The sequence below is a fragment of the Meles meles genome, chromosome 7, assembly GCF_922984935.1.
Source record: "Meles meles chromosome 7, mMelMel3.1 paternal haplotype, whole genome shotgun sequence".
Classification (NCBI taxonomy): domain Eukaryota; kingdom Metazoa; phylum Chordata; class Mammalia; order Carnivora; family Mustelidae; genus Meles; species Meles meles.
In genome coordinates this window covers 83,904,954-83,928,154 of record NC_060072.1, presented here as the reverse complement: position 1 = coordinate 83,928,154, position 23,201 = coordinate 83,904,954, and the positions used below count along the sequence as shown (strand labels likewise).

Genomic DNA, 23,201 nt, shown 5'->3' with positions numbered 1-23,201 from the left:
AGCTCAGAGAACACTAAGCAGGAAAAGTGAGGGGGGAAAAAAAAAACTACAAAAACAACTATACTGAGGCATTGAAAAAAAACTGTAGAAAATCAAAGATAAAGACAAAATCTTAAAAGAAGCCAGAGTCTTAAAACAATAACAACAACAACAACAACAACAAACCCTTATCTATAAGGGAGCAAAGATAAGAATCACACCCAAATTCTCAGAAACCATGCGAGCAAGAATGCAGTGTAGAATGACACTAGCAAAATGGCCAAATATGACGTGGCTCACTTTTAAGCCCCCAGCAATAATTTGGTAACCATTAATAGGCAAAAATAGTTCCATTGTTGGAGCTGCAGGATACATCACCATACACCAAAGGACCTGTGAGGAGCATTACCTACCCCATTTCTTCAGTAGCAGACATACTGACCTTAGTCTTGGCTGTGGCCCCTCTGGTAGTCCATAAAGCAGCTCCAGTACCTCTTGGCTGTGGTCTGGAAGCCGGTCATGAACACTGTCTTAGACAATCCCTGAAGAGCTTTTGTGAAAGTCCAGAAGTCTAGCAGAGAAGTTCTAGCACACTGCTGGAACAAAAAACAAAACAAACAAACAAACAAAACAAGTTTGGATATACTGGAGAGAGTAAGAAAAAGTGACTTTACTTGTACCACACTTTATCTGAGGTGGCACAGCTCAGTGTCAAGAGAGAAGTAATCGGCTTGTGATTTCTCCTGCAGGCGAAAGTGAGTGTGTGTGACTGTGTGGGAGCCCCCAGAGAGGTTCATATCTCTCTCACCCCACCCAAAGCCGTACTGAGTCTTGAGCTGCACAGCTGGCAGATGGAAGGAGCCTAGAAGGGCAGCAGATAGAACTCTCTAATGGCATTAAAGGGACATGGATCCCACTAACAGCATCATGAACTCCATCAAGAAGCCTGCCCACAAGCTCTTGGGGACACTGCCTGGAAATCACTCCAACAGCACACAGGTATCCCCAGCACTCAATCTGTCTCACGCACGTACCCCACTCTGTGGCTGGTTCCCTACATGCACTCTCAGAGTCAGTGAGAGTAATCTAGTGAATATATACAGAAAGCCAGACGGAATCCATGAGTCAAAGAGAGACCACAAATTTGAGCTTTAGCACTGACCTTAGAAAGCAAAGGTAGGCTATTGGCATAAAGGTATGTTGCAGGACTGAGAGAAAGCAAAGAAGCATAAGAATTCTGCCACAAGATGAAGCAAGAAATGTTCAGCAGACATATCTGTAAAAGATCTAAGAAAGCCTCAGAATCTGTAGCAAGGCTGATGGAAGATATTTCTCTCCCAAAGTCACCCAGCAAAGATGGAAGGAAGTGTGTGAAGACAACAATGCAAGACATCAAAGAACATGAAAAATCAAGAAAACATGACACAATCAAATGATCATAAAAATCATTGTCACCAATCCCAAGACATGGAGATCTGTGATTTACCCAATAAAGAATTCAAAATGGCTGTTTTAAGAAATCTCAATTAGCTACAAGAAAACAAAGAAAGAGAATTCAATGAAATTGGGAAAAGAATATATGAATAAAATGAAAAAGTGAGCAAAGAGATATAAACAAACAGAGCAAAACAAATTCTGGATCTGATTAATACAATGAATGAAATGAAAAAATGTAATAGATTACATCAACATCAGAACGAATGAAATAGAAGAAAAAATGTCTGATTCAGAAGACAGGACCTTTATATTATCCAGAGGAGAATAAAGGAAAAAAATGAAGAAACAAGAAAGAAAAAAAGAAAGAAAGAAATCCTATGCGATTGATGGGATAACATTGAAAGACTTAATCTGTGAATTATTGGGGTCTGAGAAAGAGATGGGGGGCAGAAAACTTATTTAAAGCAATAATGGCTGAGAGCTTTCCAAATCAGGGGAGAGATCTGCGCATCCAAGTTTGCGAAGCTCATAAACATGAGAAAGTTTATCACCACCAGAACTGCCTTAGAAGAAATGCTGAAAGGAGTTTTTCAAGCTGAAATGAAAGGACACTAATTAGTACCATAAAAACACATGAAAATATACAACACATGGGTAAAGGTAAAGATTTAATCAAATTCAGAATACTTAATTACAGTGGTGTGTTAACCATTTAACTCTAATAAAACGGATTGGGCCCCGCATTGGGCTCCCTGCTCAGTAGGGGAGTCTGCTTCTCCTTCTGCTTCTGCTGCTCCCTCTACGTGTGCTCTCTCACTCTCTGTCAAATAAATAAAATCTTTTTTAAAAAGAGGTAAAAGTGAAGAACATTAAACTAATAAAAAATAAAAATACATATAGCTATGATACATTCTTAATAAATACACAATACAAAAGAGATATACTGTGACATCAGAAACATAAAGAGAGAAGGAGTGGAAGTGTTGAGTTTTTTAAGCAATCACAATTGCGTTTCAGCCACTGTGGAGAACAGTATTGAAATTCCTCAAAAATTTAAAGATAGAACTATCCTATGATTCATCAATTCTTCTCCTGGGTATATATCTGAAGGAAATGAATTTACCATTTTGGAGAGAGATCTGCACCTCTATATTCATTGCAGCATTATTTACAATCAAAACACATATTCGTATTTGGAATATAATACCCAGAATGAATGCTCTGGCATTGTGTTTAAACAAACTGATACACAGAGATCTCTCAGGAAAAAAATCTCATATCTCTGGAAAAGAGCTAAAGCTTTATGTGATCAAAAGAAAAAATAAACTAAATGTGTTATAAAGATCTCAATTGATGTTAGATTTAGTAAAATTTATTCCTTGAGTTCTTCATGTGACAACATGATTAGATAGGAATCAGATAAGATAAACTTATAATTTTCAGCTAAGGAGTCCATAAATGGCCATAAAATCATCTGACTTTAAAAAAATCCAGTCCTATTATTAGTTTCCTTTTTTACCATGGAACTACTCTCAGTTGACTCTAATGATCCCACCATCCAAGGAAAAGAGATCAGTTACATAAAGCTTTAGAGTGTTATCATAGAAAGTGCTTCGTCTGTTGTTTTAACAATGTAAAATTCTCTTCTGGTTTTGCTCTGATTATTCATAATAGTCTCAGTAAATTCTCTTTGCATGAGGAAGACACTATACAATTTCCATCTGAAGTGATTCTAACCCTCTATAGAAGGAAACCCCAGTCTTCTTTTTAAACTCAAGTTATTTACTTCCTTATTTATTTACTTATTTATTTATTTGCCAGAGAGAGAGAGAGCGCATGAGTGGGAGGAGGGGCAGGGGGAAAAACATGTTCCATGATGAGCAAAGACCCCGATGTGGGACTCAATCCCAGGACCCTAGGATCATGACCTGAGCTGAAGGCAGACACTTAACCGACTGAGCCACCCAGGTGTCCCAAAACCCCAGTCTTCTTTAACCTAGAAGGATTCTAGAATCAGTATTGAGATTGTTGTTTCTTCCTCTCTACTAATCCAGACAGGGGCTGGGGTCTGAGCTCACAAGAACTGATGAGAAATGTTACTTTTACCTTCAAGACATTATTTGCTAATATTCTGTATGGATAGTCACAAATCTAGACTTTTGAAGTTTTTGAAAACGTGTTAGATGTGTATACGTTAACCCGAAAATCTATTCAAGACACACTAAGAGGGGCACCTGGGTGGCTCAGTGGGTTAAGCCTCTGCCTTTGGCTCGGGTCATGGTCTCAGGGTCCTGGGATCGAGCCCTGCATCAGGCTCTCTGCTCAGCAGGGAGCCTGCTTCTCTCTCTCTCTCTCTCTCTGCCTGCCTCTCTACCTACTTGTGATCTCTCTCTGTCAAATAAATAAATAAATAAATAATCTTTAAAAAAAAAGGCACACTAAGAAAGTTATATAGTAATAAGTACAGTTTGATTCCTTTTTTTAAAAGGAAAAATCCTTTATATTTTAATATAACTGTGTGTGTGAGTTTAGAGATTGGTAAGAAGGGAGATAGACTATCTTTTTAATAATAGATATTTCCAAGTGAGTGGGAGTTGACTAGTAAAGAAAAAAGGGAGGAACTTTTCTTTTGCAGTTTGCAGAGGTCACTTAAGAGAATTTTTAAAACATCTTTCAAAAGAAAAATTTAAATAGAGAATTAGATGACTGAGTTAGCTCCTAAAACATTAATTCTTCTACAGGTAACAGATAAACTTTGGACAATATACAAAAATTACTTGAAGATTCTGGAGAGAAAGTAAAAAACAACAGGCGGTTTTGGGAGGAAAATTGAAAAACTGGGAGATGAGAGTGACACAAGGCATTTCATATTTTTTTTTAAGATTTTATTTATTTATTTGACAGAGAGAAATCACAAGAGAGGCAGGTAGAGAGAGAGGAAGGGAAGCAGGCTCTCCGCTGAGCAGAGAGCCCGATGTGGGACTCGATCCCAGGACCCCTGAGATCATGACCTGAGCTGAAGGCAGCGGCTTAACCCACTGAGCCACCCAGGCGCCCCGCATTTCACATTTTGTGTGGAAGACAGTTTAGCCTGAGGTGAGGCCAGAGTTGTGGCACTATGCAGAGCTCCAATAATCTGTAGTCTTTCTGGCCTGAAGACTGAAAATACAGAGTTCAGGGCAACCTGCATCATTATAAGGTGAGAGTGGAACCTTAGAAAAGAAAGAACCGAAGAGAGATCCCTAAATTCTGTTTCCAAAATATAACCAAGTTTCCAGCTGACCCTTGAACTGCAAACACACAGCAAATAGCTCAGGTATAAAAGAACTAAATTGAAATTTGAGCTGTCACCAAAAAGAGATTGCTGTAAATTGCATGCTCAAACAAAAAGATCAGCACTCTTTGGAGGACTAAAACGGAAAACAAAATCTCCACATTAAATTAAAGATATTCAAGATACAATCCAAAATTATATGACGTATAAAGGATCAGGAAACTGTGATTATCTTTCAAAGAAAGATAATGAATGGAGACTAATCTAAAGATGACTCAGATGTTGGTACTAGCAGACTGAAGCCAGCAGACAAGCACTTAATCAAGCTATTATAACTATGCTTAATGAGGTAAAGAAAAATACACTGTAATAAATTAAAAATAGAAAGGCTCAGAAGAGAAAAATTATGAAAAGAAACAAACAAACCCCTCCCCACAAAAAAAAAAAAAAACAACAATAACTGAAACAAAAAATTTACTGGATGGTCTTAACAGCAGAATGGTGATAACAAGAGAAAGAATCAGTAAACTTGAAAATAAGCCAATAGAACTGCCCCAATCTGAAAAATAGAGAAAGAATGACAGAAAGAAAATAAACAGATATTCAAGAAGCTGTGAACAATACCAAAGGTCCAAAATTTAAGAAACTGAAGTTACAGAAGGAAAATTAGGAGAGGATGAAGCAGAAAAAAAAAAAAAAAAGCTTGAAAAAATGTCTGAAAATGTACTTGATTTGTCAGTATAATAATAAATACAGATACAAGAAATTCGGCAAATCCCTAGGATAATAAATATGAGGAAAATAATAACTAGGCATATCCTAGTCAAACTGATGAAAACAAAAGGTAAAGAGAAATCTTGAAAGCAATAAGAGAAAAATGATAAGTAACATATAGAAGATATGGTTAATGGCTAACTTTTTAGAATTTATTTTAGAGAGAGAGAGTGAGGGAATGGGCAGAAGGAGGAGAAGAGAGAGAATCATAAACAGACTTCCTGCTGAGCATGGAGCCTGATGCAGGGTTCAATCTCATGACCTTGAGATGATGACCTGAGCCAAAATCAAGAGACAGACACTTAATTGACTCAACTACCCAGGTACACCAAATGGCTGACTTCTCATCAGAAACAATGGAAGCCAAAAGTATTGGAATAACACAGTCAAAGTGCTAACAATAAAAAAATCAACAAACCTGAAATCTTTATCCAGTGAAAATACCCTTCAAGAACGAATGCAAAATAAGAACACAGATAAAAGATAGCTTGGAAAATTTATCTCCATCAGATTTTCAATATAAGAAATTCTGAAGGAAGTTTTTTACACTGAAGAAAAATGTCATGAGATAATCTTAGATCTTCAGGAAAGAATAAAGATTAGAAATGTTAAATATCTGGATAAATATAAAGGGCTATTTTCCTCTTAATTTCTTTAAAACACATAGGACAAATCAAAGACAAAACTATAACATTTTCTTATGAAATTTTTAATATAAGTAAATATAACACATGACAATTATAGCCAAAAGGACAGTAGGGAGCAGGAAAATAGACCAATATAATTGCAAAGTTTTTACATTTTATGTGGAGTGATATACTATTAATTCAAGGTGAACTGTGAAAAACTAAATGTATATATTGTAATCCCTAAACAACTACTAAAAAATGCAAAAAGGTAACTAAAAAAAACTAGACAAAGTCTAGTCTAGATAAAATTTTTTAAAACACTAGGTAAAATAAAATGAAGTTTTAAAAAATAACTAAATAATCCAAAATAAATCAAGAAAAGAGAAAGAGGAACCAAAAATGAGGAGGACAAATAGTGAACAAAATAATAAAATAGTAGACCTAAATCCAATCACATCAGTAATTGTATTATATGTTAATTGATTAAACAATCCAATTCAAGACAAAGATTATCAGATTAGATTTTTATATAAAGGAAGACCCAACCATACAGTCTCTATAAGATGCTTTAAATATAAATATACAGATGAGTTGAAAGTAAATGGAAAGAAAAAGCCCATGAAAATTTTAAGTATAAGAAAGATGGAATGGCCAAATTAGTATGTTGAATAGCTTCAAACAGTATTTCCAGAAACAAAGGGGACATTTCATACTCATGGAAAAGGGCCAATTCACAGGAAGATCTAACAATCTTAATTGCATACCCATTCAGTAATGAAGTTTCAAATTCATGAAACAAAAATGACAGAATTAAAGAAAGAGAAACACATTACCATAAATACATTTGGAGGTATTAATATCTCTCTCTTACCAATTTATGAATAAACAGGTAAAATATCAGTAAAAACATGGATGACCTGAACAACATGATTAATTATCTGACCTAATACAGAACACTACACCCAGCAACTGCAGAACAGATGTTCTTTTCAAGTGCACATGGTACTTTTTATCAAGACAGACAAATATACTTGGCTATAAAAAATGTCTCAATAAATGTTGTATGATTGACATCACATAAGTTATGCTCTTGGAAAATAGAGAAATTAAACTGGGAAACAATAATAGTAAGATATGTTTTTTTTTGTCTTTTTCTTTTAAGATTTTATTTATTTATTTGACAGACAGAGATCACAAGTAGGCAGAGAGACAGGCAGAGAGGCAGGCAGAGAGAGGGGGAAGCAGGCTCCCTGCTGAGCAGAGAACCCGATGCAGGGCTTGATCCCAAGACCCTGAGATCATGACCTAGGCCGAAGGCAGAGACTTAACCCACTGAGCCACCCAGGTGCTCCAAGATATGTATGTTTTTAAAGAATTTTCAAATATTTGGAAATAAAATAAACCCTTATAATTACATGGGTCAAAGGGAAATGACAAAAGAAATCAGAAAATATTTAGAACTGAGTAAAAATCAAAACACAATATATCAAAATTTGCAGGATGCAGCTAAAGCTGTGCTCAGGGAGAAGTTTACAGCTTAAAATGTTTATATTAGAAGAGAAGTTCGGGGGTGCCTGGGTGGCTCAGTTGATTGAGCACCCAACTCTTGATTTCAGCTCAGGTCATGATCTCAGGGTTGTAAGATAGAGCCCTGCATCAGGCTCCACACTTAGTAGGGAATCTGCTTGAGAGTCTCTCCCTCCCTCTTTCTTGGTCCCTCCCCCTGCTCATGCACTTGCTCTCTCTCTCTCAATAAGTAAATAAAATCTTTGAAAAGAGAGAGAGAGAGAAATTAAAATCAATGACCTGACGATCCCTCTTTAAAAGTTTATTTTTTTTCCTTGAAGATTTTATTTAATTGTCAGAGAGAAAGAGCACAAGCAGGGGCATCGGCAGGGCAGAGGGAGAAGCAGACTTCCTGCTGAGCAAGGAACCCAATGTGGGATCCCAGGACCCCAGAAATATGACCTCAGCTGAAGGCAGATGCTAAACCAAATGAGCCACACAGGCATCCTTAAAAGTGTTTTTGGTTGTTTTTTTGTTTTTTAAGAGCAAATGAAACCTAAAGTAGAAATAAGGAAATAACAATAAGCAAAAATCAGTAAAATAGAAAACAGAGAAAATTCATAGAGGCAAAGTCTGGTTCTTTGAAAAGATCAATTCAATCACTAAAGTCCTAGCTATCCTGATCAAGATAGAAAGACAGCACAAACTATTAACATCAGGCATGAAAGAGGGGTCCTCATCACAAACTTTACAGATAACAGAAGGAAAATAAGAGAATACTTTGAGTAATAATATGCCAACAATTTCAACAACTTAGCTAAAATGGACAGATTCTTTAAGAAATCCAACTTACCAAATTTGACACCAAAGAAAAAGAAATATCTATTATCTATAATCTTCATTCAAAGAAAATGCCAGCCTCATACAGATTCACTGGTGAATTTTATGAAATGCTTAAGGAAGAAACAATACTAATATTATACAAAACTTTCAAAAATTAATTAGAGAATAAGGGAACACTTCTCAATTCATTTTACAAGGATAGCATTACCAAAATGAAAAAAATATGATTGAGACAGTACTAAACAAAATGAAGAAGCTTCATCTTTTAAAGCAGCTGGAAGTGAATATTTCTGTAAAAAAATTCACTCCCAAATGTTTGTATATTCACACTTATGTACCTGTAGGCTCATAGTCTTCTACCTAGGTTGACTTATTTTAACAGCTGTTTGAAAGTATACTCTGGAATGAAACTTAGAGCTACTTTGTTAAATAATATAGACTTTTAGCATATTTATTTATTAAATACTTCATGAATGTTTCTCTTTTCTTAAGATTTTATTTATTTATTTGAGAGAGAGAGCGTGCATGCAAGTTGGGGGAGGGGCAAAGGGAGAAGGAAAGAGACTCTCAAGCAGACTCCATGCTGAGCGCAGAGCCCGATGTGGGGCTTGATCTCACAACCCCAAGACCTGAGCAGAAATCAAGAGTGAGAAGCCCAACCCAACTCGGCCACCCAGGTACACCTACAAAGGTTTCTTTATTTATATTTCAGTTATCTATGTTTTGCTTTTATACAGCCTCAAATCCTTTTTAAAGTACATGTAATATAAACAACAGAGACATAATTGAAATATTCTAGTAGCTGGAAAGAAAAATAATAATTAAATTAGGAAACATCCTCATAGGAATATTGTGGTAATTTAATTCCTGTCAATCAAATGGTAATAACACAAGTTTTATGACATAATGGCAACAAGAAAATAAAACTATGAACACTTGAATTGTAACTATGTGCTATGTGTACCATGAAGAAATCCTGAAAGAAAACATGCATAAATGAAAAAAATATTCTGTTAGTTAGATGGTGATTGTTGCCCATTCCTGCTCTGTATTCCAGATTGCTTCACTGATGTTGACTGTTCGTCATAATCGTTAGAAGGAACATTCCAGTGAGGCAGATTTTGAAGATGTTCCTTGGATGTTAAAGCTTAATCAAAGTAAAGACTGTCCTTAAAACTTTTTATTGTTGGGCACCTGGGTAGCTCAGTGGATTAAAGCCTCTGCATTCAGCTCAGGTCATGATCTCAGGGTCCTGGGATCGAGCCCCACATTGGGCTCTCTGCTCAGCACGAAGCCTGCTTCCCCCTCTCTCTCTGCCTGCTGCCCTGCCTACTTGTGATCTCTCTCTCTGTCAAATAAATAAATAAAATCTTTTTAAAAAATAAATAAATAAAAAAAATAAAAGTTTTTATTGTTATACAAAGCATAAAGACTAAATTACTTTGAAACTAAATTCACCTAAGAAAAGGTTTATTTTGGAAAATAGCCAATTATTGTTTATCTATATATTATTAGATCCTTCTGAGTATGGCTTTATCTCATGGATTTGTTCTATTATTTTAAAAATAAATCTAGAAGAGAAAGCAAAAATCAGTGGAACTCATATAGTAAATTCAGAAGACTTGTATCTATTGCATGTTAACATTCTGTTGGCTTGAGAGGTGTGCAAATACCCTTGTTAAAAATAAGAATATAAGATATAAGATTCTGATATAGTAAAATAGTAATTTATGAAGCTGACAAAAGTACTGCTGAAAATTAGTGTGTAAATGATTTTTATATGCCAAACATCATTTTAAGAAAGAATATAGTCATTTTTGTTTTGCTTTGTTTTGTTTTGTTTTTAGTAGTCTATCTTCTGTTGGCTCTAACTATTATAGGATAACTTTAGGAAAATAAGACTTAAGAGAAGTGACTGGCTTATTAAACTGATGCAAATTTTCCTATATGTTATTTCCCCATATGTTTTAATAAAGGAATTTCTCAAGGGTGAGTATATCTATATCTAATAAATCCCACTGTGTCTTCTGGATTATCAGTGTTTAAAAGAGTATTTTCTTTTTATTTCCTAAAAGAACTTCTGGAAAATTGCCAGAATTTTTAAAGGGTGAAAATCTCACTTAACATTAAAAAGTTTTTAAATTAAACAAAGTACTATTCTTTAGGACTGTTTGAGAAGTACTGCCATCTTTTCTGCACACTATTACTAACTTTAGTTAGTTGCATGACCATGGGCAAGTCATTTTATAAATCTGACCATTGATTACTTAATTTTTAATGAATTATGGGTGGAGAAAAAAAGATAAATGTTTATATGATGTGAGAGCCAGCGGCAGTGATTAGGAGAAGCTTTTCTAAGCATGACAAAATCTAGAAGCCACAAAAGAAAAGCCTGCAAGGTTTTAATTCCTAAAAAGTAAAACCAAAATTTCTACTTGGTGAAACAAACAGTTTCATCGTGAACAATGATGATGACAAATAACGACCAGGGGAAAGTATTTGCAACAAATATGATCATATACTAATATTCCCTGTATATAAAGAGCTTAAAATAATTTACAAAACAACAAGAAAAAGACAAATATTTTCATAGGGGAAAAAAGAGTAAAATTACAGGCAATTTCCAAAAGAAATCCTGGTCTCCAATTATTATTATTTTTAAGATTTACTTATTTATTTGACAGACAGAGATCACAAGGAGGCAGAGAGGCAGGCAGAGGGGGCAGGGGAAGCAGGCTCCCCGCTGAGCAGAGAGCCCAATGCAGGGCTTGATCCCAGGACCCTGGGACCATGACCTGAGCTGAAGGCAGAGGCTTAACCCACTGAGCCACCCAGGTGCCTCTCTAATTATTTTTTTTTTTATTTTTTAATTTTTTTTATTTATTTCTTATTTTTTATAAACATATAATGTATTTTTATCCCCAGGGGTACAGGTCTGTGAATCGCCAGGTTTACACACTTCACAGCACTCTCCATAGCACATACCCTCCCCAATGTCCATAATCCCACTCCCCCTCTTCCGACCCCCCTCCCCCCAGCAATCCTCAGTTTGTTTTGTGAGATTAAGAGTCACTTATGGTTTGTCTCCCTCCCAATCCCATCTTGTTTCATTTATTCTTCTCCTATCCCCCAACCCCTCATGTTGCATCTCCATGTCCTCATATCAGGGAGATCATATGATAGTTGTCGTTCTCCGATTGACTTATTTCACTAAGCATGATGCCCTCTAGTTCCATCCACGTCGTCACAAATGGCAAGATTTCATTTCTTTTGATGGCTGCATAGTATTCCATTGTGTATATATACCACATCTTCTTTATCCATTCATCTGTTGATGGACATCTAGGTTCTTTCCATAGTTTGGCTATTGTAGACATTGCTGCTAGAAACATTCGGGTGCACGTGCCCCTTTGGATCACTACGTTTTTAATTATTTTTTTTAAAAACAGAATAATCCAGGGGCACCTGGATGGCTCAGTTGGTTAAGCTTCAGGCTCTTAATTTCAGCCTAGGTCATGATCTCAGGGTTGTGAGATTGAGCCCCATGTCAGGTTCCCCACTGAGTGTGGAGCCTGCTTAAGATTCTCTCTCTTCCTCTCCTTCTACTCCTCCACCACCACTGGACCACTGGTGCACACCCACAAGCCCTCACTCCTTTAAAAAAAAAAAAAAAAGGAATAATCTGAAGAATGCAAGTTTTTACAAGTGTGATATTATTTGTTAGTTGTTGGATTGGTTATGACAAAACAACACGGAATATCAAATGTAGTGGAATGGAAAAAATTATGTGACTAGTTTGCTTTAGGGAAAGAGCTATCTTTACCTACAAAAAGATCTTGATAACTTATTTGGGATTGGCAAGAGAAAGTAGAATTGGGTAAGTCTCTTTACTTAAAAAATGAACAGGAATTCTGGATGGGGTGGAGAGAAGAAAAAAGAAAGAGAATGAAATAAAGCACCTGTGGAAAGCTAGAGCTTGTGTTAGGAGAAAAGGCCAAGGTTCCTTTTTATTTATTTTTATTATTTTTAAAAAAGATTTATTTAGTTTTTTAGAGAGAGAGCATGCATGAGCGGGGGGAGGGAGAGACGTGGAGGGAAAGAATCTCAAGCAACCCCCCTGCTGAGATGGAACACATGTTGGGTTCTAGCTCACAACCCTGAGATCATGATCTGAGCCAAAACCAAGAGTTGGACACTCAAGTGACTAAGCCACCCAGCCACCTCAGTCAAGGTTCTTTTTTAAAAAGGAGAGGGGCGCCTGGGTGGCTCAGTGGGTTAAAGCCTCTGCCTTCGGCTCAGGTCATGGTCTCATGGGATTGGGCCCCACATCAGGCTCTCTGCTTGGCGGGGAGCCAGCTTCCCCCTCTCTCTCTGCCTGCCTCTCTGCCTACTTGTGATCTCTGTCAGATAAATAAATAAAATCTGAAAATAAATAAATAAATAAAAAGGAGAAGTCAGAGGCACCTGGGTGGCTCAGTAGGTTAAGCATCTACCTTTGGCTTAGGTCATGATCCTGGGGTCGTCGGATCACATATCAGGCTTCCTGCTCAGCACGGAGTCTGCTTCTCCCTTTGCCTCTGCTTTTCCCCCTGCTTGTGCTCACTCTCTCTTGCTTGCTCAAAGAAATAAATAAAATATTAAAAAAAATAAAAAGGAGAAGCCAAATATTTGATTTTGAATTATTTCCTGTATGGTTCTTTGATGCAATATCTAACATAATCTCCTAAATTAGTAGTTCAAGTCAAGTAACAGTAATGCCTTGCCTATATCTGGCAAGGATACTAGTTGCTGTTCATAAAAGTAAACTCTGGTTGAATTAATCATAAAGGAATTTAATAGAAGGATGCTGGGCAGCTCACCCAAGGACTAGGAGAGCTAGGGAACTAGGCTTGGGACTAAGCAGCTGGTAAAAACAACCAAATTATTTCCAAACCTGGTTCTGGCACGGAAGCATTTAACAGTGTGCAGAAAAAGAGAGGAAGAGTGAGAGAATTTAACCATACTATTAGTATCATTAGATCTTAAATTAAATATAAAGTAAAGTGTTTCTGACTGATCCTATGCCTCTGCATAGTACCAAGAGAGGCTGCAAAAGTGACTTGTGTAATTCCTATAGTGAGAAATGGACTTTGACTCTTACCAAGACTCATAGAGTTCAGATACTAGGTACCAGAATAAATGAGATATGATCACTACAACGGTATTTGGAAAAAATCAAGGAGAAGCAGCCATGCCCCATATTTGGGTTAATACCTGGACATTGATAAAGAATAAACTGCAAAACACAGAGATGAGTTAGTAAACTGAATAAAGCAACATATAAAAAGGATTGTACACCATGACCACATGGAATTTATTCCAGAAATGTAAGGTGTAACCAAAAAATCAATTCATATACCTTATCACTAGAACAAAGGGGAAAGTCTCAAACAGATTCAGAAAAAGTATTTGATAAAGTCCAATGTATGATAAAAACATTCAACAAACTTACTTCATAGATAGAAAGGAACTTCATTAATGTAAAGGACTTCTATGAAAACTCATAGTTAACATCATACTTAATGATGAAAGACTGAATGGTTTCCCCCGCTAAGATCCAGGACAAGACAAGGATGTCAGCTCTTACCACTTTTATTCAACACTGTCCTGGGGATTCTATTCTAGCAAGGGCAATTAGGCAAGAAAAGGAAATACAAGCCCATATTTGAAAGGAAGAAGTAAAACTACTTCTATTCACAGATGACGTGATATTGTATGCGGAAAATCCTAAGGAATCCACCAAAAAACTATTAGAACTAAAATTTTAGCAAAAGTCAGGAAACATGATCAATACACAAAAATCAATTTTATTTCTACACACCTGTAGTGAACAAACTGAGAAATGAAAGAAAACAATTTCCTTTGCAAAAGCATCAAAAAGAATAAAATAGGTATAAATTAAACCAAAAGGGGAAAAAAAGAAAGGAAAACCTATACTCTGGAAATGACAAAAACACTGTTGAAAAAAATTAAGGAAGTAAATAAATGGAAAGACGTGTCATGCACTGGACTGGAAAACTTAATATTGTTAAGAGGGCAATAATCCCCAAACTGATCTATAGATTCCGTCTGATCACTATCAAAATCCCAGCTGCATTTTTTTTGCAGAATTTGACAAGCTGATCCTAAAATTCATAAGAAAATCCAAGGGACCCAGAATAACAAAAACAATGTTGAAAAAGAACAAAGACCCATATTTTCCAATTTCAAAACTTACTACTAAGCTACTTGTAATCAAGACAAAAGATCAACTGGGATAGGACAGACATAAAGATCAAGGTAATAGAATTGAGGAGTCCAGAAATAAACCTTCATATTTGTGGTCAATAGGTTTTCAACAAGGATGCCATGATATTTTAATAAAGAAAGGAAGTCTTTTCAGCAAATGTTGGGACAATTGGATATCCATATGCAAAAGACTGATGTTGTATAAACACAAAATTTATGCATATACACATACAAAAATTAATGGATCAAAGGCCTAAATGTATGAGCTAAAACTACTAAACTCTTACAGGAAAATATAGGCATATATCTTGGTGATGTTGGAATGGGCAACAGTTTATTAGATACGTAACCAAATCACAAGCAACAACAATAAAAATAGATAAATTCAACATCATCAAAATTTAAAAATTCATTCTTCAAAGAACACCATCAAGAAAGTGAAGATAATTCATAGAGTGGGAAAAATATTTACAAAGCAAATATATGATAAAGGACTTGTATCTAGAATATATAAAGAATTTACAGCTCAGTAATAAAAAGAAAAATAGCCCAATTAAAAATGAGCAAATAAGGAGTACCTGAGTGACTCAGTCAGTTAAGTGTCTAACTCCTGATCTCAGCTCAGGTCTTGATCTCAGCGTCCTGAGTTCAAGCCCTGCATTGGGCTCCATGCTGGGTGTGGAGTCCACTTAAAAAAATGGGTGAATGGGGCGCCTGGGTGGCTCAGTGGGTTAAGCCGCTGCCTTCGGCTCAGGTCATGATCTCAGGGTCCTGGGATCGAGTCCCGCATCGGGCTCTCTGCTCAGCGGGGGGGCTGCTTCCCTCTCTCTCTGCCTGCCTCTCTGCCTACTTGTGATCTCTTTCTGTCAAGTAAATAAATAAAATCTAAAAAAAAAAAATGGGTGAATGATTTGAATGGACACTTCTCCAAAGATATATAGACAAATTAACACACAAAAAGATGTCCAACCTCATTAGCTACCAGGGATAGGCAAATTAAAATCACAATGAGATACAAATTCATATTCAAGAGGATGGCTATAATAAAAAACATAGAAAGTTCCACGTGTTATTGAGTGTGCAGAGAAATTGGAATCCTCATACATTACTGATGGGAATATAAAATGGTGCAATGTCTTTGGAAAAGAGTTTGGCAGTTTTTCAAATGGTTAAACAGAGTTACCATATGCCTAGCAATTCCACTTATAAGTATATACTTAAGAGAAATAAAAACATATGTTCACATAAAAATTTGTACATGAATATTCATAACACCATCATTCATAATAGCCAAAAAGTGGATACAACCAAAACGCCCATCAACTGATGAATAGATAAATAAAATATGGTATATCCATATGACAGACTATTACTCAACAAAATAAATTAAAGAAGAATAAAAAAGAAGTACTGTTATATGCTAGAACATGAAGGAACCTTGAAAACATTATACTAAGTGAAAGCCAGTCAGAAAAGCCCACATATTTTATGATTCCATTTATATAAACTATCCAGAATTGGCAAGTCCATAGAGACATAAAGTAGATTAGTAGTTGCCTAGGGCTGGGGGATAAGGAGTGACTGCTCATGGGTATAGGATTTGGGGAGTGGGTGATGAGAACAATGCTCTTAAAACGCTGATTCCGAAGGAAGGACCTGGGTGGCTCAGCTAGTTGAGTGATCAGCTCTTGATTTTGGCTTGGGTCATGATCTCAGGGTCCTGGGATTGAGCCCCACACGAGGCTCCATGCTCAGCTTGGAGTCTCTTGGGTTTCTCTCTCCATCTCCCTCTCCCAACCCTTCCATCTCCTTCCACCTCCCTCCCTGGTGCCATGTGATTTCTCTCTAAAATAAATAAAATCTTCAAAAGCAAAAAACAGTGATGGCAAGGATTCTTGCATAACTCTGAATAAACCAAAAACCATTGAACTGTGCACTTTAAATGGGCAAATTGTATGGTGTGATTAGTGTCTCTCAAAATAGTTGCTAACTAAAAACAAAACAAAACATAGAAGAGAAAGAGAAATTAGTTAAGTCAGAAGTTAAAACCAGATGTAACTGGGAATAAAGTAAATTCCTGGAACTTTCAGAATCATGAAGAAGACTCTAGACTTATCCTAGAGCATAACATGACTTTTAAGAAAATTTTATCTAGTCTTTATGTGAAGAGCAATAGGATAGACATCAGGATTATATTCCTGTTGGTAAGTAGTGTATGAGGGAACTGGCACTCTCATGCCCTGTTGGTGTATGGGTACATTGGTGCAATGTGTCAAAATTTTTAAAATTTTAGGGGCGCCTGGGTGGCTCAGTGGGTTAAAGCCTCTGCTTTCGGCTCAGGTCATGATCCCGGGGTTCTGGGATCGAGCCCCGCATCAGGCTCTCTGCTCCGCGGAGAGCCTGCTTCCTCCTCTCTCTCTGACTGTCTCCCTGCCTACTTGGGATTTCTGTCTGTCAAACAAATAAATAAAATCTTAAAAAAAAATTTTTTTTTAATTTTAAACATGCATACCTTTAATGTGGCAAACCTACTCCAAAGGATGAATGCATATAGATGTTCATTAAAGCATGCTTTGTAATATTGAAAATTGGAAAAAAAAAGAAAAGGAAATACTGTATGTCCATCTATAAGCAATTCTTCTCAATCCCAGCCAAATCAGTTCCCTTCTTGTAATACATATGTTGTTAACACTTCCTTTACAGTCCTAAAATGGAAGTCATAGATACCTTAAGCAAAATATACCTAATTGTAATACCAAAGAGTAATAAAAGGAAAGCGATTTGTAACAAAAATAATATGTATTTCAAAACGTGAATACTCTAGACACAAAATAAACTCTAGACACAAAACATACTCTAGAGGGCAGTACCATCCAGTTAAGAACTCATTGTTTACAGCAAGCTGGTTAAATTATGATATATCCAAATGATGTCTGTATATCTAAATATGCATGGAATGATGTATATCTAGAATGATGTATATCTAGATTCACTGATGTATTACTGAATCAAAGAGCAGGTTGTAAAACAGCAATCATATAGTTTTATTTATGTAAATATATGGGAAATGGTACAAAGAGATACTCACTAGGATGCTGATGACAAGAATTGTTTCTAATGATGAGATTCATGATGATTTTTGATTTCTCCTTGTATATTTGAACTTTCTTGTCTCTATATAAATTTAAAAGTTTATGGCAAGTCCCAGTGGGACAATCACAACACAAATCCCTTAGGTTCTGGAGTGAGGTCATGTCATCTGCAATGGAGTCTTAAATATCTTTTGTTGAATAGTTTACTGGTCTTCTCCAGGCAGATACCAAAGATGGTGTTGGGGCTAGTCACAGTACATGGATAGCCAAGGCCATCTCCTATGTTGTCAGGTGAGCATCATGGCTAAGTAGTATTGCCAGGCAGAAGTTGGTGGTCATGCGCTGTGAGGGCATCCACATTCCTGGCAATTTCTACTGAAACAAGTTGCTGTACCTGGTCTTCTTCCACAAATGCATGAACACCAACTCATCCTGTGAGCTCTACCACTTCCAGTCCCCTGTTATTTCTGGGCCCCTAGCTACATCTTTTGGCAGAATGGTACAAGGTATTTTGCTGCTCAAGACCAAGTAAGACCCAGCCACCTTGGACAGCCTCATGGTATCTGATGGGATCTCACTCCTGCTCCTGTCCCCCCACCTCATAAGAAAAAGTGAATGGTGGCTTTTACTGCCCTCAAGGTTGTGCATCTGAAGCCCTCTTGGGAGTTTGCATACCTGGGGCATCTGGCTTGCAAGGTTTCCTGGAAGTACAGGTCATGATGGCCACCCTACAGGAAAAGAGAAAGGAGGTTCCAAAGAGAAAGGCCAGGTTCCATTATGGGAAGAAGTAGTAGCTCATGAGATAACAGGAACAGGCCAAGAAGAAAAGATAACTGATAAATACAAAGAGTTCCGGGCACCTGGGTGGCTCAGTGCATTAAGCCGCTGCCTTCGGCTCAGGTCATGATCTCGGGGTCCTGGGATCGAGTCCCGTATCGGGCTCTCTGCTCAGCAGGGAGCCTGCTTTCCTTCCTCTCTCTGCCTGCCTCTCTGCCTACTTGTGATCTCTCTCTCTGTGTCAAATAAATAAATAAAATCTTAAAAAAAAAAATACAAAGAGTTCCTCAAGACCCATGGACTTCTTTTTTGGGTCCAACAAAGATTTTATTTCTAATGCTTGGCCTGGCCTTCCCATCTTCCATTGGTACCCTAGGATGTGGGGGACCTAAAAGTGGCAGTCCCAATGTCCAAGTGCCACAGGCAGCTACTTAAGAGTGGCCCTGAAAGAGGGGAATACCTCTAAGTGAGCAGAGATTTGACTTGCAAGATCTCCCCATCCAGGACCAAGTCATTCCACAGCTGCTAGAAGTGTTGGAGACTGATAGCTTTCAAATGAATCCTACTCCAGAACTTACCTTTGGTTTAAGAGGGCCTCCTTACTTTTCTGGGTTCTGCCAAAATGGCTGGTAATTGAGGTAGCATAAAGTCTTCAGAGCTCTCTGCAGGAAAGGCTGACGCCTTTGCTGGACTGCATCATAGTTTAACTTCTTCCTCTGTCCAATCTTACTTCCTTTACTCATTCCAGAGTTGGATCCCAAGAGCAATCCCCAAAGAAATTTCTGCACCTGAATCTCCGCGTCAAAGTATAGTTGTGGGGAATTCAATCTGTGACAGATTCCCTTCCCTGTGTACCTTATAACTGTTAAGAGCTTTTGTATTGTGAGTTTTTTAAAAACCAGAAGTTACTTAAATAAGAAAGGGGATTTACTGGCTCACATAACTGGGCAGGTATCAGGATTGATTTGATTCAGTGGCTTAAAGATGTCAAGGACCCAGTTTTGCTCCTTCTCTGCTCTGCCTTAGAGAGAATCAGCATTACTCTAAAGCCAGCTTTGTTCACAATGACAGTAACTGCAGTAATTCCAGGGTTTGTATTCTCAACCCTCACCATCCAAATGGAAAGAGAGCAGGCTTTTAGCAGCTTTATTTAAATAAGGAAAAATCTTTCTCAGAGTCACTAGCAATTCAAGGTTCACAGATACAAATTGGTCAAAGTCTGGGTTTCCTAAACCACTTGCTGTGGCAAGAGATGTGGGATTACCTTGAGTGCTTTAAAATAATCAGAGTTCATTCCTGGAATTGTTGGTATGTTTTAATCTTTGCCTTCTACAACCACATGGATTCTACACAAGGGGGAGGTATGGAAGGGATATTGTAGAGACAACCCATATTCATTTGCTAGGACTGCCATAACAAAGTACCACAGACTGGGTGCTGTGGAAATCTATTTCCTCACAGTTCTGGAGGCTAGAATTCTGAGATTAAGAGGTTGGCAGTGTTGTTTCTTCTGAGGCCTTTTTCCTAGACTTGTAGATAGCCATATTCTCCTGTGTTTGCATGGTTTACCCTAGGTGTACACACATGTCTATGTGTAATCTCCCCTTGCTATAAGGGTACCAGTTATATTGGATTAGGGCCCACCCTAAAGACCTTATTCTAAATTAATTACCTCTTTCAAGACCTTGTTTCAAATACAATTACACTCTGAGGTGTTGGGGATTAGGACTTAAAACACATGGGGTGCCTGGGTGGCTCAGTGGATTAAGCCACTGCCTTCGGCTCAGGTCATGATCTCAGGGTCCTGGGATCAAGCCCCGCATCGGGCTCTCTGCTCCGCAGGGAGCCTGCTGCCTCCTCTCTCTCTCGCCTGCCTCTCTGCCTACTTGTGATCTCTCTCTCTCTCTCTGTCAAATAAATAAAATAAAATCTTAAAAAAAAAATAAAACACATGAATTTTGGGGGGGAACACAATTCAGCCTATAACACAAACTCAACATCAGCATCAATTACATACTGAAATATGTTCATTTGGTTGACTGTTGCAATAAATTGTAAACTCTTTAAGGGCAAGAACAATATCTTATTTATACCACCAGTGCCAGCACAAAGCCTGGTACACAGTAGGCAGTCAACAGAAGACAACAACTGCTTGCCGAGGACTATAAAGAGTTCATCACACTTGGTCAATATGAGGTCACTGGTGATTTTTTCCTGGAGGAGTTTCAGAGGCGTGGTGACGAAATAAGCCTAATTGTTGTGGGTTTAAGAGTGAATGGATAGGTTCGGCAATATAAAAATTAAAGCATTCTTATGACAAAAGCCACTATGAGCAAAGTCAAAAGATGATTATGAAAAAAATAGTATCTACATATATGGAACACCAAGTTAAGAGCTCTAACACAAAAAAGATACTATAGGGGCGCCTGGATGGCTCAGTGGGTTAAGCCGCTGCCTTAGGCTCAGGTCATGATCTCGGGATCCTGGGATCGAGTCCCGCATCGGGCTCTCTGCTTAACAGGGAGACTGCTTCCCTCTCTCTCTCTCTGCCTGCCTCTCTAACTACTTGTGATCTCTCTCTGTCAAATAAATAAATAAAATTAAAAAAAAAAAAGATCCTACAATAAGTTCAGAAAAAGATGAAGACAAACAATAAAACATAATAAGGCTATGCACAGCCTCAAAATATATGAAAACAAGTTCAGCCCTATTAGTAGTCAGGGAAACACTAATTAAAATAATAGTGAGATAGCATTTAATGCACATTACACCAACAAAGATGTAAGATTCATGCTTCAGTCCTGGTAAGAGATAGAGAAATAGACATTCTACCTTTTGATTGGAATGCGAACTACAATAATTCTAGAGGTAACCCGGCAGTGTCTTACTCAAGATATCTTTGATCACAAGTAATAGAAAACTCAACTCACCCCCCACCATGTCCCCAAAAGTTATTTATAGAGTCACATAACTGAAAATCTAGACATAGCTAGATGGAATCTACTGAAATGTTATCATTAGAATCTAGTTTCTTTCCATGTTTTAGTTCTGTCTTCCTCTGAGTGGAAGTCATTTTCTGTAACAGTCTCTCTTCATGAAGAGAGCTTACATCCTTACATCAACAAGTTTAGCAGAGAAGAAAAGTCCTTGATCTAATTCTTATTGCCCTGAATTGAGTCATGTGCCCATTCCTGAACTATAGAATATTATACCTCTGTGATATTTTACTCTCATTGACCAAATGTAGAAGCCAATGGAGGAGTCAATACCATTTGTAATCCCATAGTTTAATAGAGGAGTAATTCATCTAAAGAAAATGAGGTGCTGTTACCAGAAAAAGGGGAGATGGACGCTGGGTATCAAAACAAACAAGACAAAAAAAAAAAAAAAAATCCATATATATCCTCTCCAGGCAGTATCTATCAAAATGTGCACGTATCTTTTGTCCCAATAATCTCATGTTAAGGATTTGAGTCTATAGAAAGAAACTGCACATAGGACACTCATTCTAGCAATGTCTATAATGGCATAAAATCTGGACAAATCTATATTATCTACCAATAAAGGAATGCCTTAAAAATTATGGTACATTAACAGTATATTGTGCAGCTAGTTAAAAGAACAAGCAAGAAAAGAGTATCCGTTATAAACTTTAGTAAGAAAAAGTTGCAGAAAAATACATATGGTGTAATTTACTATTTGTAAAAAATCAAAATTTCTATTAATATGTATCTCTATAACCATTGGAAAAAATATGGAGAAAAACATTAACCTTTTAACCTTGATTTTATCTAGGATTGGGATGGGGAGAGGAAAACTATCTTTTTCTTTATTTTCTTCTGAAATATTCTTTGTTATACTTCTATGTTGTCTGAATTGTAAAAATGAATGTTTATTACCTTTTAAACAAGTGAGTAGAAAGTGAAATGAGGAAGTAGTCTTAGATATAAACTATTTTTAGATTTGGAGAGAAGAAAGATAAATTAATCTCCAGTAAGGCAGAGATTGAAAAGATTGAAGACAGAGTAACCCATCAGGTGGGCCCTCAGGGGATGGAGAGGATCCATTTCAGAGCAGAGTCCCCAAAGTGCCAGGGCTGTGATGGCTTCATTGTTTCACAGGGAAATGCAAATAAACAGTGTAGTTCCTAAAAATTTAATTCTTTAGTGTTGAAAGTGCATTTTCTTTAAAGGAATTGAGTGAGGGTGATAAGAGATGGGAGGACTTTAAAAATTTATATCATTATTTGTCAAGATTAAAAGTTAATAGCCCTATCTATGCCAGTTCCTGAACTGGTAAAAATCCTAATGGTCTGTAAATCCCAAAGTCTGGAAAAAACAGATCTACAGCACAAGTAGAAAGCAAAGTAAGCATTAAGCAAGACAAGAGCTAGTGCTTCCTCTGTGGTAGAGGAAAAGAAGTGTGTATGGATATAGATAGTTATAGACAGAATTGGCAGGTATAGGGAAAGAAGAAAGTTAAAAGACTATGGTCTTTTTCTGGGTCAGGGTTGAAGGGCTCTGCAGGAGTAATTGTAAAGTTGAGACTTGAGGGGAGTGGTAAAAAATGGTAAGAGGTGCTGTGGGGGTTGGGAAACCAACCTGAGAGAAACTGGAGCTTTAA

General features: G+C 37.1%; 1 pseudogene; it reads left to right on the top strand.

Moving 5' to 3' along the window:
- The first annotated feature begins 885 nt into the window (after nucleotides 1–885).
- Nucleotides 886–18,634, top strand: LOC123946385 (annotated as a pseudogene).
- Nucleotides 18,635–23,201: the final 4,567 nt, after the last annotated feature.